Genomic DNA, 18,213 nt, shown 5'->3' with positions numbered 1-18,213 from the left:
GCTGTTTTCCTCACACGGAAACTTTCACAAAGACTACTTGTTTACAGGGGCCATGTGCCTCACGAGCCTCTTTTGTGTTTCTCCCTCCCTGGTACTGAGCATATGTTTTTAATGTTAACACTCCCTCATCTATAGAGACCATCTGCTTATTAAAAAAAAAAGTGTTCTCCTCCCTTCTAAGACAGCTTTTTTGCATGGTGAGTCCTCTCTGCCAATTCCACAGATTTGGGGGAAAGAGAAAAGGCTGTAGTCTTCAGTTCCAGACAAGTGGGTTCCAGGACTTCAGTAACCTTTGTAGAAGAAGTAGAAGGCACTCATGTGAATTCAGAGGAAGAGAGGTGTCACACTCCTAAGGGCCTGAAGCTGGGCTTTTTCTGTCTGATAGCTAGTGGATAATAAACCTTGAGGGCCCCCTCTCCCCTATATTACCACCACCTAACTAACCCTATGTAAGGATTTAGATGCTCTACTCTCCATTTCTGCATCTGTGCCCAACCTCAGGAATGCAGATATTATGATAATAAAATGGAGGGCTCCTGAAAACAATACACTTAACCCTGAAAGTCGAGTAGGAAGTGGTCACACGGATGCCAGTTCAGGCAGAAAGAACTCCAAGTGCAGAGGCATCATGTAAGAGCATCTGGTCTACAGTAGAAAAAGTGGCTCTGCATTTTTAAAGCTTAGAGTCTATATAAAGGGAAAGCAAGAAATCAATAAAAGGGAACTCAAGGAAGAAAAAGCACTGAGCATGAAAATCCTCACAGTTCATGCTGATTTGGCTTGAAAATCCTGAAACTGAATTTCAATGCCTCTAGTTTGAAGGGGGTTGATCTCAATTCAAAGAATAAGAAAGGGCAAGAATAGTTGTTGCAGTCGCCTTGATTTGGAGACTCAAAGGGGAGAATAACGTTGTCTCAAACTACCTTTGGGGTTGTGTGTCCAAGATGCTCAGGAGTCCTGAAAAAAACCTCATGTCATCAGCCTCCAGGAAGCTTCTCCACCTTAACCACAGCCACTGTCCACAGCCTTACTGAGTGCGGCCTGAAAGAAGATGGGTTGGCAGCGAAAGTTTCACAGCGTGGTGTAGTGGATGTTCCCCCAGGGAAGTGGTGCCCATTGGTATTTGAAAGAAACTTTGTAACTTAATTGGGAGTTAATGGGGAACAGACAGTGGTGAAGAGAATGGGAGGGCAAGAGAGAGAAAGACACATCTCCTCTGGACTGAAGTACCAGCTCCCACTCTGGAAGGAGAGAAGTGACCAGAAACTGACGGGAAAAACCAGCTGTGTTCTCTCTGCCTGGAGGACAGTATGACACTGGGGGAGGGACTAGAGAAGTGTTGATAATTAACATGCCTAGATGCTCTATCACCCAAACTGATATATTTTTGAGGAAAAGGAAACATAATAATTGTGGGACAATAGCCACAAATCAGGCTGTCCTGGGCATAGAAGGACAAATGAGCATGCTACTCACAAGACACCTGGATTTAAAAGGCTTCATCTCCTGATTTCTCTTCATTAGTCTCTATGCTTTCCTCTCTTCTCCCCTAGCCCTCCCTGACTTAATGGCTAGTATTACCACGCCAGCTGACTAAAACTAGAAATGTGAGTCCTACATGCTTTCCCCTTGATGTTACTCCTTTAAATAATAATCTATTTAAAAATGAGCAAAAGACCTGAACAGAATTTTTCCTTGTTTTAACAGTTTTCAGGTTCCAATGCATGTCCACTGTACCTAAAAGAAAACCCACATTCCTTACTATGGCCTACAAGCACTTGCATAATCTGGTCCCTTGCCTATCTCGACACTCATCTGATATCATTTTCCCTATCCCTTTACCCTTCTTTTGGTTTGTAGAATAGCTAAGAACTTTTCTGCCTTGTGGCCTTTGCATAACTATTTCCTATGCCCACTATGTATTTCTAGTTCTTAATATGCCTGGCTTCTCCTCCTTCATGTCAACCCAAGCATCTTCTCCTAGAACAAGTCCTCCTCGACCCCCATCTAAAGAGGGTCTCTTCACACACACACATACACACACACCCCAAAGTGGTCTGTTTTAGATTAGCCTGTTTGTCAAGTTAGCTCATTTGCATAAAAACAGACACATGGACCAATGGAATAAAGATCCCAGAAATAAACATTATATACATACATACATACATACATACATATGTGTATATATATACTCAAGTAATATTTCACAAGGGAAGCAGCAATACTCAGTGGGGAAAAGATAGTCATTTCAATAAATGGTGCTGGGAAAACTGGATAGCCCCATGCAAAAGAATGAAATTGAACCCCTACTTTATACCACTCACAAAATATAACTCAAAATGGATTAAAGCCTTAAATGTAAGGCCTGAAACTGCTATAAGAAAACATAGGAGAAAAGCTCCTTGACATTGGTCTTGGTAACAATTTTTTTACTGTGACATCAAAAGCACAAGCAACAAAATCAAAAATCTATTAAGTGGGTCTACCTCAAACTCAACAGTTTCTGCAGAGCAAAGAAACAACCAACAAAATGGAAAGGTAACCTAAAAATTGTGAGAAAATATTTGCAAATATTTATCTGATAAAGTATTGTATTAGTATATAAGAAACGCATACAATTCAATAGCAAAAAAATAATAATAATCAACTTTAAAATGAGCAAAAGACATGAACATTCTTCCCAAAGACAACACATAAATGACCAACAGATCTATGAGAAAGAGCTCAACCCCACTTATTATCAGTGAAATGCAAATCAAAACCACAACGATAGAGCATCTTGCATCTGTAAAAGTGCTCCCGAAGATGTGTGCACTACTGGTAAGACTGTAAACCAGTAAAACCACCATGGAAAATGATATGTATATTCCTCAAAAAATTATAAATAGAACTACTATACAGTATTACTTACAATAGCCAAGACATGAAAACAATCTATGTGTCTATTGACAGACGAATGGATAAAGGACATGTGGAATATATCTACATTACATATAACATGGAGAAAATAAAATGTGAGGCAGCCATAAAAAACAAATCCTGCATTTGTGACAACATAAATGCACCGTGAGGGCTTTATGCACAGTTAAATAAATCAGACTGAGAAAGACAAATACTTTGTGAAATCACTAATAAACAGAATCTTAAAAAAAATAACCTCATGAAGACAAAGAGCAGATTGGTGATTGCCAGGGACTAGGGGGAATGCGAACTGGGAGATGGTAGTCAAAGAATACAAACTTCCAATTATAAAATGAGTAAGTTCTGGGGTAAGTTCTCGGATCAGAACCTATCCCCATTAAGCAACTTACAGCATGTTGACTGTAGTTAACAAAACCATACTGGATACTTGAAAGGCACTAAGACGGTAGGTGTTCAGTGTTCGCACCATACACATAAACACACACACTGGTGACTATGTGATGTAATGAAAGTTTTAACAAACCTTAATGAGGTCATCATTTCAAAATATAAATATATGTCCAATCATCACATTGTACACTTTAAACTTACCCAATGTTATATGTCGATTATATCTCAATAAAGCTGGGAAAATGTCATAATTTTTTTCAGTTAGCTCACTTACATATTGTCTGTCTCTCCCCCTAGTAAGCAGAAAACAACATTGTTTTGTCCACATCAAATTGCCAGTGATCTAGCCCAGGACCCAGCTCTTTATGGACACATTAACTCTTTATGTGAATGAATCTTGAATCTTTGAATAATGTCTAAGGCTCTTTTCCACCATTAGAACCTATCCCCATTAATCAAGACAAAGAGGAGAAAAGGAGGAAAGAATGTGCCTCCATCCCCACATACCAGGAAATAAAACAAAACCAAACTTCCAGGACAAAGTCACTATTAGCTTTTCTCCTGAGTATGATTTAGGATTTCCAATCCCTTGCTGGAGAAATCACCTTCTAAAGGACTGTGGGGGCCTTGATGAGGTCCATTTCAGGACTCCCCCTTCTAACTCCCAGAATTTCTCCCCTGCTGTCTCTAGTGTTTCAGAGAAATCAGCTTTATATTCTTTGAACATGGCTAAGAACCAAAACTGGGCCTCCTGGTAAATTTATCATAGCTGCAGGCTAAACATCTTTAGTTATCTGACAATCAATATGCACGAATGTAATTATTTGTTTTCTAGGAGTTAAAGGAACAAGATCATTCTAAATTCCTGTGTTATTAATATGTGGTAATGAAAGTGAAATATTAATGACTTAGTCAAGTGTATTAAGAATTTGAAGTGCTGTGCAAACTGAAAACTTGCATCTTAGAGGGGAAAAAGCTCAAATGCACAGATGGCTTGGTGACAGCCATTTCATTTAGTGCAGTCTCAGCAGATAGGTTTGATAGCCTTCAGGAAAGGTCATCAACTATGCAAGGGAAGGTGCTGTACCTGATTGCCTGGAAGGGCCATACCCAAACACATCAAAAGGATGGAGCTGAAATGTGCTCCTTTGTGTCTCAAGTGTGTGCAGCCCAGAATGAGATATTAGGGCATCTCTGGTGGTCAGTGAATTGCAGTGGCAAAGGCTGCTGATTTGTCCCCCTTCCCCTCACTGAGCTGTCATTTCTATGACTGGCCTTAGAGTAAAGATCTTCATACATCTTAAAATGTGGTGAAATGGAAAGAGCCACAGACTAGGAATCAGCAGAACTGAACGTGGGCCCGCCCAACTCTGGAGGAGCTGAGTGGCCCCTGAGCAAGCAGTGTCATTCAGTTGTGTTAAAGTTTCCTCACCTCTAATCTTCAGATGATAAAACCTTCTTCTCTCTTGCATTGCTGAAAATATTTAAGCAGATAACATTTTATAATAAATAGTCTTATGAAAAAGGCTGAAAATAAAATTGTTTTGAGGATGGATTTACTTTCTTAACTCTGTTACATTTCTGTGTCTGGGTTATTCATGCTTATATAACAGGCACATCATTCAATAATAGTTTTTTCTTGTAGTAAATATTGACTCAAATATGGTCATTCTTGTATTATTACAATATTTATATGATCTATATACCAGGTACATATATACCTGTTCCATCATTTCAGAGTGCTATCCTTAATTTATTCTGCCTGCTAATTTCACAATTAAGAGTACTAAGATAAAATGATAGGAAATATCTATCTCTAGATCTATCAATAGATATATGTATATAGAGATCTATCAATAAATATATGTACATAGATATCTATCTATAGGTAGACAGATGTCATCTGTCATTTTACATCCCTAAAAGAAAACCAAAAAAGAAACTCAAAACTGTATGCACATTTTCCCAAGTCTGATGCCATCATGAAATATCCACTAGCCACATTTTCACCCTCCATCAAGGATCTGGAATACTGGTTTGCACTAGAGCGAATGTAAAGAATTGGCCCAAGTCACATAACAGAAAGTGTGGTGATTGCAGGGGGGAGAAGGTGGGTGGAGGTGGAAGAGAGTATATGGGGGATAAATGGTAATGGAAAAAAACTCACTAAAAATAATGTAAAGAAGGAAAAGAAAAGCAATAATAACTAGAGAAATCATTTCTACTTCTTCAATGCTTAACTTTCTTTACTTAGTTTACTATGAACTGACCAACTCTTTGAAGATGGCCTTAGAGTCAGAGAGTGTCATCTTGCAGGGGACTCCCAAAGAGCTAACTAAGAAGCTGAACTCCTGTCATTCTCCAGTGGAAGGGACTCTCGTGGCTTAGAGAGTAAAGACTGATTTGACGAAAGGACTGACAGAATTTTCTCATTATCCCACACCTCTTGCCTGCTACCAATAAAGCATAGAAAACAGTACCACCAGGCACTAAGAGAGTTGAATATGTAAAAATTCTGTAAATTCAACAGCAATTATTTTATTTACTAATACTTAATCTCCTCTTTGCTAAATTCTGTACCTAACTCTGGATGTATAACTTAGGTATTTCTGGAATTTATCATTGGAGTTTTCCTCTGGCTCTGTCTTAACGTTTTCACCTCATAAGTACTCTGAGTTTGTATTATTTATCCACCCGACATTTACTGAGAGCCCTATGTACCTAGCACTGGTTCTGGACTCTGAAAAGAATATACATGAACACAAAATCTCCACTTTCAAGGACCCTATAATTGAGTCAGAGTTAATAGTTTCAACATCTTTCATGAACTGATCATCACCATACACAAAGTTATTACTCTAGTAATCAGGACAGAATAGGCTATGCTTCAGTAACAAATAAGCCTCCAAATATCGATGGTTTAACACAGGGAAGGCATATTTCTCACTCATGTCATAATCTGATGCAGGTTGCATGGCTATTCTCTGCTGGTCTCTCCAAATGGAGGCTCAGAGAACAGTCTGCTTCCAAGTTAAAACTTTGAAATCTTGAAGTTTTTCATGTTTAGCCATAGAGATTTAATGTACCTCCTACTCTCTCTTGCCTCCAGTCCAGAATGACACATTACTTCTGCTCATATCTTATTGGTTAGAATTAGTCATGCAACCCCACCCAAATGCATGGAAACTGGGAAGTATTGAGAAGTACATAAGTTTTTGGCAAATGCCAATATTCATTGGATAGTCTTCTAAGAGAAATATGGGCAAGCCTTACATTTACCTATTATTAAATATAGGTAGAATATTGATGTCCACTTGTAAGATAATCCCTAGCACAATGTCTGCTACATAGCAGGCACTCCATAAATTGAGGAATATACCAAAGATAAATGATGTCAGTGGCATTAATAACTTACAGAGACACCAAAGATACGCATAAGGGTAAAGTTACTTTCATGGGGGATAAACGGCGACAGAGGACGCTAAGTACACAATGCAATGTGCAGGTGATGCACTGTGGAAATATATACATAAAACTCATAATTTTATTGACCAATGTAACCCCAATAAATTCAATTAAAAATACAAGAGAAACAAACATAATACTCTTTTATATGCCCTTAGCTGGCAAGTAAGTTGTACAGTTGACAGGTATTTAAAAGATGAGAGCAACCACCTTGACCTAGCTTGAGCAAACAAACAAACAAAAATGTTGCTGCCCTGGCTGGTGTGGCTCAGTGGATTGAGTACTGGCCTGTGAACCAAAGGGTCGCCAGTTTGATTCCTAGTCAGGGCACATGCCTGGGTTGTGGGTCAGGTCCCCAGTGAGGGGCACGTGAGAGGCAACCACACAGATGTTTCTCCCCCTCTCTTTCTCCCTCCCTTCCCCTCTCTAAAAATAAATAATTAAAATCTCAAAAAATAAGAAATGTTTTTAAAAATCTGTTTTAAAAAATGTTGCTTTGTTTTACTTTGTTTTAAGGGGATGGGGTTTGGCTGAAGACATGATAAAGATTTGGACAGGAGTAAACAGGTCACACCTGATAGATTTGTATCAAAGATACACAAACAGGCAAACATAAAGTGTGTTTGAGAATCAGTAGATCAAGTAATTTGGGAGGATAAGAAAATGGATATACAAAAGTTACTGTGAGAGAAGGTTGGAGACGAAGGTTCAGAAATGGAAGCCTGCATACATACCAGTTAAAAGTGTTGAACAAAAGACTAGCAACCCAGAGGTCACAATAGAAAAGTTGGGCTCCTGTTGCTCTTCTCAATCCCATTCTAGATAAAATTCTCCGGCCTAAACTTTGCCTCAAAATACAACAGGAGAGTAAGTATAAAACAGTGTAAGTCCAGCACTATGTCAATGTAAAGTAACTGCCCAGCATTATGGCAATTTCAAACCATAAGGACCAAGAGATAAAGACCATGAAATTAGTATAACAAACTTTATCCAGTCGTGAGAGCCCTAGATAAATAACTCCAAGCTATGAAATGAAGTCAGAGCTAGGTTGGGTGCATTAGCTAAATAGGATACATTGTATAATTACTTAGGAAAACAATTTATACATATTTATTGTTTATAATTATATTGAAAACATTTTTGGAGACTGAGTAGATATAGAAAAATAGGTATAGATAATATAGGTGTTTTCATGGTTCTCTTTAGAAAGCTTGTTTTTAAAAATTAAATTTACAAAAAGAAAAAATGAACCAAGGAAGTGGTAATTCAATTCACAAGCATATTCAGTAACTATTTTCTTTAAATGTTTTTTTTCCTGATACATTTCAACATGGCTCTATGTTTAAATATTTCAAATCAAAATGCTAAAAGTAGTTTGTAAAGCACTTGGTTACAAAGTTTTTCCTTGGCAACATCATTCAGCTTCATCTGTAATTAACAGCAAAGTAGGTCAGTACCAAGTTGCAGGTGGAGGGGTTTGCTCAGACATTTGCACTTAAGCCAAAGGATAGTGAGTCTCATGAAACTATTTCACCCAAGATAAAAGGAACAACTAACAAGGATTTTCAGTAGAAGAATATGCAAAATGTATTTTAATAACAAGGAAAATATGACAGAACTGAATTCATTAAGCCAATATCTTTGTTCATAATCTAGAGCAGTGTTTTTCAAACTTTGGGGTACCCCACAGTTGGTGGGCCATAACTGGCTTGTGAGAAAAGGGATAGCATAGAATAGAGCACTACTGAATGTAACTCACGTAGTAAAGACAGATACTTAAAAAATGTGTTAGTTATGGATAGGTGAGTATATATTGAGATGCAACACAAAATTATTTCTTAGTGTAGATCAGGGCCAAAAAGTTTAAAAATCACTGACCTACAAGTATTGTAAAAAAAAATGCATAGCTTAAATCATATAAAAATGCAAAAAAATATTGTTGGTGTTGGTTGTGATTATAGCATAGAATCACATCAAAAAAAAAACCACATTTCTTCTTAAAGATTCTGAGTCAAACTTGAGAAAATCTGAGTATTTTCCAACCATTTTCACAGAAAATTTCTCTCTTAATTATGGTAGGTCTAGCCCTTCTTTACAGAAAAAATGCAAACTTGAAATTAAGTGGTTCTGCTTTATCTGTTATCCTTTCTCCCTGTACTCCTAGCAGAAGACCAGCCCCTTTCTAATTTTTCCTGTCCTGAGCACAACTGAACTCAAGCTCTTTTTAGTGACCTGTATTCTCACCTGACTCCATCCTCTGTCTTTGATCCCTTTCAAACTTATTTGTGCCAATCTCTACATTGATCCTGGGTCATGTAACCTTTCTTTCATTTTTGGCTAATGACAACTGGAAAGATGGATTCAGTTGAGATCTCCTATGGAGCAACAGGAAATTATTTAGCTGCCTCTTCTTTTCCTCTGTCATTTGCAATTTCACACAAGCAGATGGTTTTGCTCATCAATAACAATCCGTTTTGGGTCCTTTGTTGAGTAGCCTTGTACCTAGCTTTCCTCACATTTCACCCTCCCTTAGCTACAACCCATCCTTGTTAGAGAACCAATCTCTTTCTACATCACCACTGTTTTATTGTCCACTGATGTCTGGTCTAAATTCATTTTTTAAAATGTCTGCTCCCTCTTAGTTCTCAGAGATGCTCTTGGGTAAGTCTTTCTGCCTCACTTGACCTTTCCCCTTAACATCCATGTGTGATTTTTATTCTTTAGTTCAATTTGAACATTAAAGTCCTGTAGCTATTCCCTGAATAACAGTTTATTTGGATTTCAGTGTATACTGTACAGTTTTTCTTCTTGACATTATTCTCTACCGACTTCTTTGCTTCCAAAAACTGGTGACCTAGTTAAAGTAGGCCATTTGTGGAGACAGTTTTCTCCACTTCCTGAAATACTAGATAGTTTCTCTACAGTTATTTCACTTTTTACACAGTAACGGACAAGGGAGCCACTGTGTAATAAACATGTGTTCTCTCACTACAATAAATTGTAAGATAATTTACTTTGATTTGACAAATTCCGAAGTTCTTACTTTCTTCCTTACATAAGACAAACAATGCCAATGATGCTCAAGGTCTGCTCTGTCTTTCCTTCCCGCACACAGTGAAGTATCGCCAAGTTTCCCATTTCTCAAATAGGCCTCGTAACACTGCAACAGCCTTGTCTGCAAAGGGCGGGGCCAGTGACACCAGCACAGAATTACCACCAGCTTTGCAAAGGCAAAGCAAAGCAGATTTTCCAGAACTGCTGACTTTGACTTCCACTTTCCTCCTTTTTCGTAATTAACCCTGTTTCCCCTTTGCCTGTGTGCCTGTTCCTCAAACACAATACTAGCATGACCTAAAATCACTCTTGACAGGGCAAAAGATAAAGCTGATAGCCTAATTTGTACTAATGTGTTAATGACTTACTGTGTTACGTGTTGCATGTCCCAAAAGAACTTGCTGGAAGAAGGTAATATTTAATTCAAATATATCACTTCCATTGTGAAGTTCAGGCTCCCTGCCATGTTTTCAGCAGAGAAATTGGAAGCAGAGGTTACTGGCAAATTGTACCATGGAGGTAACTGATTTTTGCATCTTCTCATGGGTCTGACCCAGAGCCCACTTTGGAAAAGGACTCATTTCACATTGTCTCCACGGAGACATTTATCTTCTTGGGAGTTCACATCTCCTGTTAGACAAATACAGCCCATTTCTCATTGCTCATTACCTCCCTACAACAAAAACAGACCCCAGGAACACTCACCATATGCTTGGGTGTTCGAGAATGTGGACAATAATCAACTACAGAGAACTGAATATAACACAGTCTCCCACTATGAACTCTGCCACATTCTGATAATAAATAAATTTAGGAAGATACACTGCTGTGCAAAGGATGTTAATTCCAGGTAGAATACAATAAAGATTTGTAGGGTTTTTGTGAAATCCTGGCCCCTTGCAAATGTGAAGAGCTGGATGTATAAGCTCTTTAGCCGAAGAGATAATGGCACCCGGAGGGTCTCAGGGAATAACACTTTTAAATTCCAGTCGGCCCTCAGGAGCTAGCTGCACCACACTGCCATCCCCTTTCAATGGAAAGCTACAAGTTTCCAAATTCACAGGAGTCTCGTTGGCTTCTTTACAGTACAAGAGTATAGAGGAGAGGTAATCAATATGCCCTAGCCTGTCCCGCTAGATTTATTTTAAAGATTACTTTGAGTTATAGTAAGGTCTTTGTGAAATAGGTCATCTTTACAGAGTGAAGCAGATCCATGGAGGTGTCCCGGATGGGTCTTCAGGGAACCAGAACAAAATGTCAAGAAGCCCTGGAAATCTCTGTTGTTATTTTCTGAGGAGTAGAAGGTCAATAGTAGTGATTGGTAGAGCCCAGGTGATGAACAGGTTCATAACGTGGGAGGATGCCTCCAGCTGTGATTGGCAGAGGAGCCAGGTTGCAGCTTAGAGGCAAGAATTAAAGTTTCCTAAGCAACAAGAGCTGAGCCCAAACACTACGTAATCTAGAAATAGCCTTTTTGGAGGAGCCGTGCTAGAGAGAATTATAGCAATCAATTCTGGTTGCAAGCAAAGTCTTTTTTAAAATTTCACCTTTCTAGATACTAACAACTATGAGAAATCCTTCAGTTCAAGAAAACTGGAGGCAAATGCTTTGGGATACTATTGTGTGATTGACATGGTTGAGTTCCAGGACAGAATTGTGTCTTCGTAACAAGGTTGGGAAAGTCCTCACATACTGCTACACTGAGGTAGTTGTAGTTTTTAATCACTCCAAATATTTCTTGTAGGTGAAATATTATGAAAGGCTTTATAAATTAAAGCACAGTTTCTAACAGTTTACTTCCATATTAATTCATGTTCTCAGTAGCGTCCCCTTTTCAAGTCAATCAGAGTTTGTGGTACAGTAAATCCTGTGACAACTGAAAAGCCTAAGTAACAGAAGACACGTGCAATAGGGCTGTTTTTGGCGGCGAGGAGAGGTGCAGACAGAGGTCAGAGTCCCAGCTGACCCATGAACCTGACCATTAACATACATACAGACTAGTGTATCTCCTCACATGCTCTGGATCCTGAGGGAAATTACTTGGCTCTGCTGTTCTCACTCACTGCATCTCCTCTCTGTCTTTCAAAGCTTGTGCTTATTACTCAGTTTGCAAACCCTTCATTTGATCCCACCATTCCTTCTGAATATGGGGACAATTTATAATCTGATCTGCCTTGATTTTCCATCTTCATCTTCAGTGTAACCACTTAACCCCACTGCAGTCTGGCCTTTACCTCCATGATTTCACAGAAATCAAATTTCTCCAACCTCACCAGTGGTTCCTTCTATGCTTTACTCTTTCCAATTCTATATGACATTTAGAGTTTTGATCATCTGCTTCCCTTTTAAGAACTGGTTCTCAACTAACCTCTACAAATTGCTCCTTCATGGTCTCTGGTTTAAAAATCTTCTGGAGAGCTCCCTACCCCAGCCCCCAGCCATCACTCCAGTTTATTTTAACCTTTGACCCTATGCTCAGCTGCCTTCTGCTTTCTCTGCTTCACAGAGCTCTTGAAGCCTCAGCCACCATCTTTATCTTCCAAATACCATACGCAGGCAGCACACCTCACACATCTCCGCTCCGTGCATCTTCAGACACCAACGCTTTGTTCAGGTTGTTTTCCGTGTTAGGAGTCAACAAGGTGTCTGGATCCTCCTGTCTAAACACGCCGGTCTCCTCCTCTCCTCAACTGCACGTTATCACTCTCTGCTCTCTGAAATGCTCTCCTGTTTTACCATTAAAACAAATTCTGTATTTCTCCCAGACCCAGCTTCCACACTTGAACTCTTCTATGAAACATGTCTTGACCAATCCTAGTCCAATAATAATGTTGACTGAAGTTTTCCACCAATTTTCTACGTCCCACAATCTAGAAGTTACCTTTCATTTCCTTTTATTATCTAGTTAGATCATCAATCCCTGAAGATAACCCATTACTTGATTCTATTCATATGAACTTTTCAAAAAGACTAAGCTGTAGACACAGAGAACAGAGCGGTGGTGGCCAAGGGAAAGGGGAGTTGTGACCATAAAGGGTTAGCACGGGGGCTTGGAGGGAGCGTGTGATGGAACTCTTCTATGTCCTGATCATGTGGTTGTTGCAGAAATCTATCTACATGTTAAAATTTATAGAGCTTCCCATCACCAAAGTCAATTTTACTGTATGATCATTTGATAGGTAAAAAATTTTAAAAGACTTGGGGACATGAGTAATGCTTCTCTTTTTCATTTTGAGAACTTTATAATAGAAACTCTGGAGGAAAGAGTAGAGATAGTCTGTGTATAAAGATTTTAAAAATCAGATTTATCTTCTGGGTTATGCATGCCTCCATCATAAAGTCATGGGCATATGTTCATTGGCCATAAATACGAAGAGGAAGCATGAAGTAAATTAGGGTTTTACAGTAAGTGCCACTCAGCCAAAGTAGCAAATAGGCAAAGCTAGGCCTCCAAAAATATCTTTTCGAGGGTTGTAACTATGAGTGGATGTGCTGGTAAAAAACTAAGGGCTCAGACATCGGTGCTAAGTATCAAGTCTGAGGGTGACAGGAGGTAGGAGGCATCTAAGTAACAATTCCTTCTTTCACTCCTGGGTCATTTGTAACAGTAAAGATTCCACTTTCCTCTAGATTCCATTCTCCGTGTTTCCTGTCTTGATGGAAACAATTAACATTTTTTTCACAGCCAAAGAACAAATACAAATATGACTTATTTCACAATGTATGTGACTGACTTCATACAATTCTGATAACATTACCGTGTTTTTTAGTTAAAAAGTCATCTCCTTCTGCAATTTGGGATCTGGTGGAAAGTAAAAGGGAATAGATCATCTATGAATCCCTTTTGATGCTATATTCGTGGCCAAGTGCCTGCCTCTGGGTGACCCTCACCAGAAACTCATTCTTTGTAAGGCTTTTCCTAGGCTCTTAAAATCTTCATCAATCAAAAGTTATCATTACAGCGATTCTTTGCAAGCAGCTAGAACTTCCACAACTTTTTCTTAAGCAGAACTCTTTGGATTCAAGGCACAATCAATATATCGTAAAGCTGGAGGCAGTCCTCTTTGATAAGGTTACCTATAACAACTTCTTTTATTGCCATTCACAGCTGGAGACTTTCTTATTAAAATGTACCAGCATCATAATAGCCTTGGTTTTCTTAGTGCTCCCAATGATTTCTTCTAAGGCCTTGCAGCTTGCCTCCTTTAGGAAGATTAAATCAAGCATAAGAGTTTGTATAACATCTACTGTGATGACTACAGGCTCTCTGTGAGACATCTCAGATGTTAGGTGATGAACACTTGCCCCTCCTGAAGTATCTCATCCAAGCATGCTATTCAGGTTCAAATGCTTCCTTTCCAGGAAGAAAAACAGCATTTGAACATAATCTCTTTTGTAGACCCTGGATTCAATAAGTGAAAGTTCTAAAAGTTGTAGAATGTCGTGTCCCAGGGCTTTGGGGCCCCAGGGCTTCGGGGTGGACTCCCATGATTTTGAGGAGCCGAAGGGGGCCAAGCATGTCAACGCTACCTCCCCTCTATTTCAATCACAGTTGTCACATCCATCTGGGCACTATCTCAAGACCATTTTCTTAAAGAACTCTGTGTCAGTTGAAGTTTTCCTGAACTGCCTCAGGCATACCCTTTAGGGAATTTAAAAGGCTCTGTTACCACTGGCAGGCTATGTAATCCTTTTAAAAAGTTGTTTTTGGAAATATAGAGCAAAAAAGCTAAGCCAGAGAGCACAAGGCTGGAATTCTGCTTAGTGCCCCACCACTCATAGTAAAAGAGACCCTGAGTTGTCAAATTGGCATCTCCCTGGCCCAGCTGTTGGAGAAACAGCACACACTCTTAGAAGAGAAGCATGTCAGGTAGATAAAACTAGGGTGAACTTGGTGCTGAACATCTCAGGAGCCATCTCTAGCCAGTGAAGGATGGCCCGCACTCTTCCTCAACCTTCAGAGGGCAAATCCTGAGTCATATTTTGTAGCCTCAGTATTCCCCAGCAAGGCTGAGTCCCAGTTTCTCACAGTGAAAACCTACTCAGTAATATACTCTTTGTTGACCTCTTTTTTCCATCTCTCAGAATAAAGTTTCCTTTTTAAGGTAACCTTAAAAAAAAAAAAAAACTCCTTATACCCAATCCTCATCACAGAACCTGCTTTTAGGGGAACCAAATTTAAGGTGGTATCTGTGACTCAGACACAAAACGTCTGTGATTTCAATTTTCTAGGCTTTCTTTCAGTTGATTTATTTTTATTCAAAGAATGTTTATTGAATGCCTACAGGACAACAGGAAATTTTTTGTTATCAAAAGGACACTATACCTACAGAATTCTTAAGTTAGAAAGAGATATAAGAGCTGCAAGTTTTTAAAAATGTGTTAGAATGGATAAAACAGGAGTAATAAAAAACTTACAAAAGTAAGAGGCAAAATGAAGGAGCTCCAAGTTCCAGGATAGAAGGACTAAAGGAAGCAACACTGGAGCTGGACCTGGAAGTGCAGCAGGGTTTGGGTCTCCCAAAGTCCAAGAAAGAGTGTGGCAGGCAGAAGGAACGGTGAATGAAGACACTCAGTCAGAAAAGCACAGGATATATACAAGAAAGAATAAGTTCTGTTTGTCCCAAGTATAGTACACAGTGGGGACAAGTAGTAAAAGACCAAGATGGATAGGTAGGATTATTATCACGTCATTGGTTCTCAGCCTAACTAGTTCATTAAGAAAGCAATGGCATGCCATTGAAAATAATTTTTAAAGGTACCTGTATCTAATCGTCCATATCTCCGCTTATTTCATTTCAAGTACACTTAACTTTACACCTTATACCATTGTCCCTATCCCTCGATCTACATCATCTGATTTTCCTTTCAGCATTATTATGCTATGGTGTTGTTATTAGTTTTTGTATTTATTTTTCTCTTCCTTAGTAAAATGTAATTTCCCAGTTGACCTATTAAATATTATATAGCCAGTGCTTTTTAGCGCATCCTGAAAATAGTAAGTACTCAATTTGTTTTACTGAATAGATAAATAAATGAGTGGGTGTGTTTTCTAATGGTTCTGATATTTCCTTGACAAAGGGCTCTTCACTTTCTCCTCTTCCCACACAGTGCATTCCAACGCATCAAACTCACAAGACCTATGGAACCCTATGGTTTCCAGATTCACACAAACAAATTTGACTCAAATTATGGTTGGCTATGACTTGAGAGTATGCCAAGAGACCCATCTGGCAGGCTTTAAAACTCTGTGTAAGCAAACCTGAACAGAGAATTCGGCTGCCTACTCTCCGGGTACATCTGAAGCCCAGACTTCAGTTGAGGGCGTGGCTGGTTGCAATGCAGAGCTGGTGGCTCCACCAGGGAAGGTGTTTTTGCCACACCACAGGTTAACCCGGGCGAGTACAAGACAGTGGAGTGGCATGCTTTTGTTCTGTTTGACACAAGCTTTTGGTTGTTCCATACAGGCCCCTGTTCCCATAATTCCTTAGTTAGAACACCAACCCTTGTGTTTTGATGCTGAGTTTTGATGTGAGGCATCGTTAAATCAACCAAGCAAGGTGGCCAGTAGACTGGCGTGGCTCTAATGCCACAATGGCCCGTGGAAGCAAGCCAAAATCTATGCACAGAATGTCTCAAGATTATGAAATCAAAACCTAAGAACGACCAATCACAAACCTCCAAGAAGGCTTTACAGCCAATCAAATCATTTTCATTCTTTGTTTCTATGCCTTCTCTCTCTGTCTTTTCCCTAATTCCTGTGACTGGTATGCTCCTACCCACTCTGGTTTGGCACTGGCCAATTTGAGTTGGCTTTTACTTAAATAAACTCTCAAAATATTTTATATGCCTCAGTTTATCTTTTAACAGCACTAAGTGTACTACGGAAACCCAAGTCTCCTGTCTCCATAATAAACAAAGGATTTATGCCAACCCTGAGAAACAACTTCCCAGAATCTACCACACAGATGGTATCTGTAAAAACCTGACCAGATAGATCATAGGTCCTTCCGCCAGTCTCGCAGGGATGGCCTCAACTCATTACTACAAAACTGGTAGGTGAGAGAATGTATAGAACCAGATAGTCCCACCGAATGTTGGGCAGAGAAACATCCAAAAGTAATCAGAGCAGATCAAGGAAGGGGGTTCTCTCTCCCTGCAACACAAAGTGACACATGCAGGAACTCAAAGATCAGCAGAGCTAACAAGTCTCTGATGAACAACAGCGACTGTAAGAGAGAGGGAAACAGAAAAGGGATATCACAGGTCAAATTTAAGAAACAACAGGAAAATTACTAGATAAGAGAAAAGAGAGGTGGGGATAATCTTGAATTCAGCCTGAAAATGCAGGACTTGGAATAATTCTGAGAGATCCCATCCTTTCAAACTTCCATTGTTTGCAGCCTAATTTTTAAACTAGTACCATCAGCATGTCGTTTTCATTTTTCTAGCCCAGACTCCCAAATGTTTGCCTGTTTACCCATTCTCATTCTCTTTTTTTTCATTTCTTTATTCCTCCCTGTCACCCCATACTTGTTAGAAATTATTTGCATATAGCATTCATAATAACTTCAAATCCTAGCAAAGTGACTTGCTTGGAGCAGGCTTTCAATAAATATTCATCGAAGATGACTTTTCCCCCCTCTCCTTTTGCCACAGCTCCCCACCCTGCTGAGCCCTGGAGACATAAGGTCTTTTTTAGGTTGCAAAATGAATGAAGTGTAAGGATTTCACTTCAAGAAGAAACAGGAATCAGGACTTTTGTCACTGACTTTCATGAACTGGGCTTCCAACTTTTAAATGTGGTGCATAATTGACACTTTGATACTTTCAGGCTATGGTGTATTCTCACACTCTCGTAGGGAAAAAATACTTGCTGACACAATCAGGAAACAGATGGTGACAAAGATCTTATACTTTGGTGCCAATCAATATGTTTTACTTGCCACTACTAAAATCTCATTTGTGGGACCCAGGAACTTAAAGAATTTTTCTGTTCTTTTTTTTGTATCTTTTAAAGACTATTTTTAAGGATCTCAGGGCTTGAAAGTTTTACTTCATTTTTTCTCTTCAGTTTTATTAAAGCAATTCTAGGAGACTTTTGGCTTGCATCTGCCAGGAATAATGAAGTATTTTGCTCTTTACTCAAAGTGACAAAATAAGTCTCAACTCTTGCCCCCCATCATCCAAACACCACTCTTGAGTATAGCCTTGGAAAAATAACCTTCCGGAGAATGGTGAATTCTACAATTGTGCACTAATATAACAGAAATGTTTCTCCCAATCTCTTTATACCAGCTTATTTACATAAGAGTGACTCCTTATCAACCAACCAAACAAAAGGTACATTTCTTTTTTTAAAGATTTTATTCACTTATTTTA

Source organism: Desmodus rotundus, chromosome 7, assembly GCF_022682495.2.
Source record: "Desmodus rotundus isolate HL8 chromosome 7, HLdesRot8A.1, whole genome shotgun sequence".
NCBI lineage: Eukaryota > Metazoa > Chordata > Mammalia > Chiroptera > Phyllostomidae > Desmodus > Desmodus rotundus.
Note: the sequence above shows the minus strand (reverse complement) of the source record.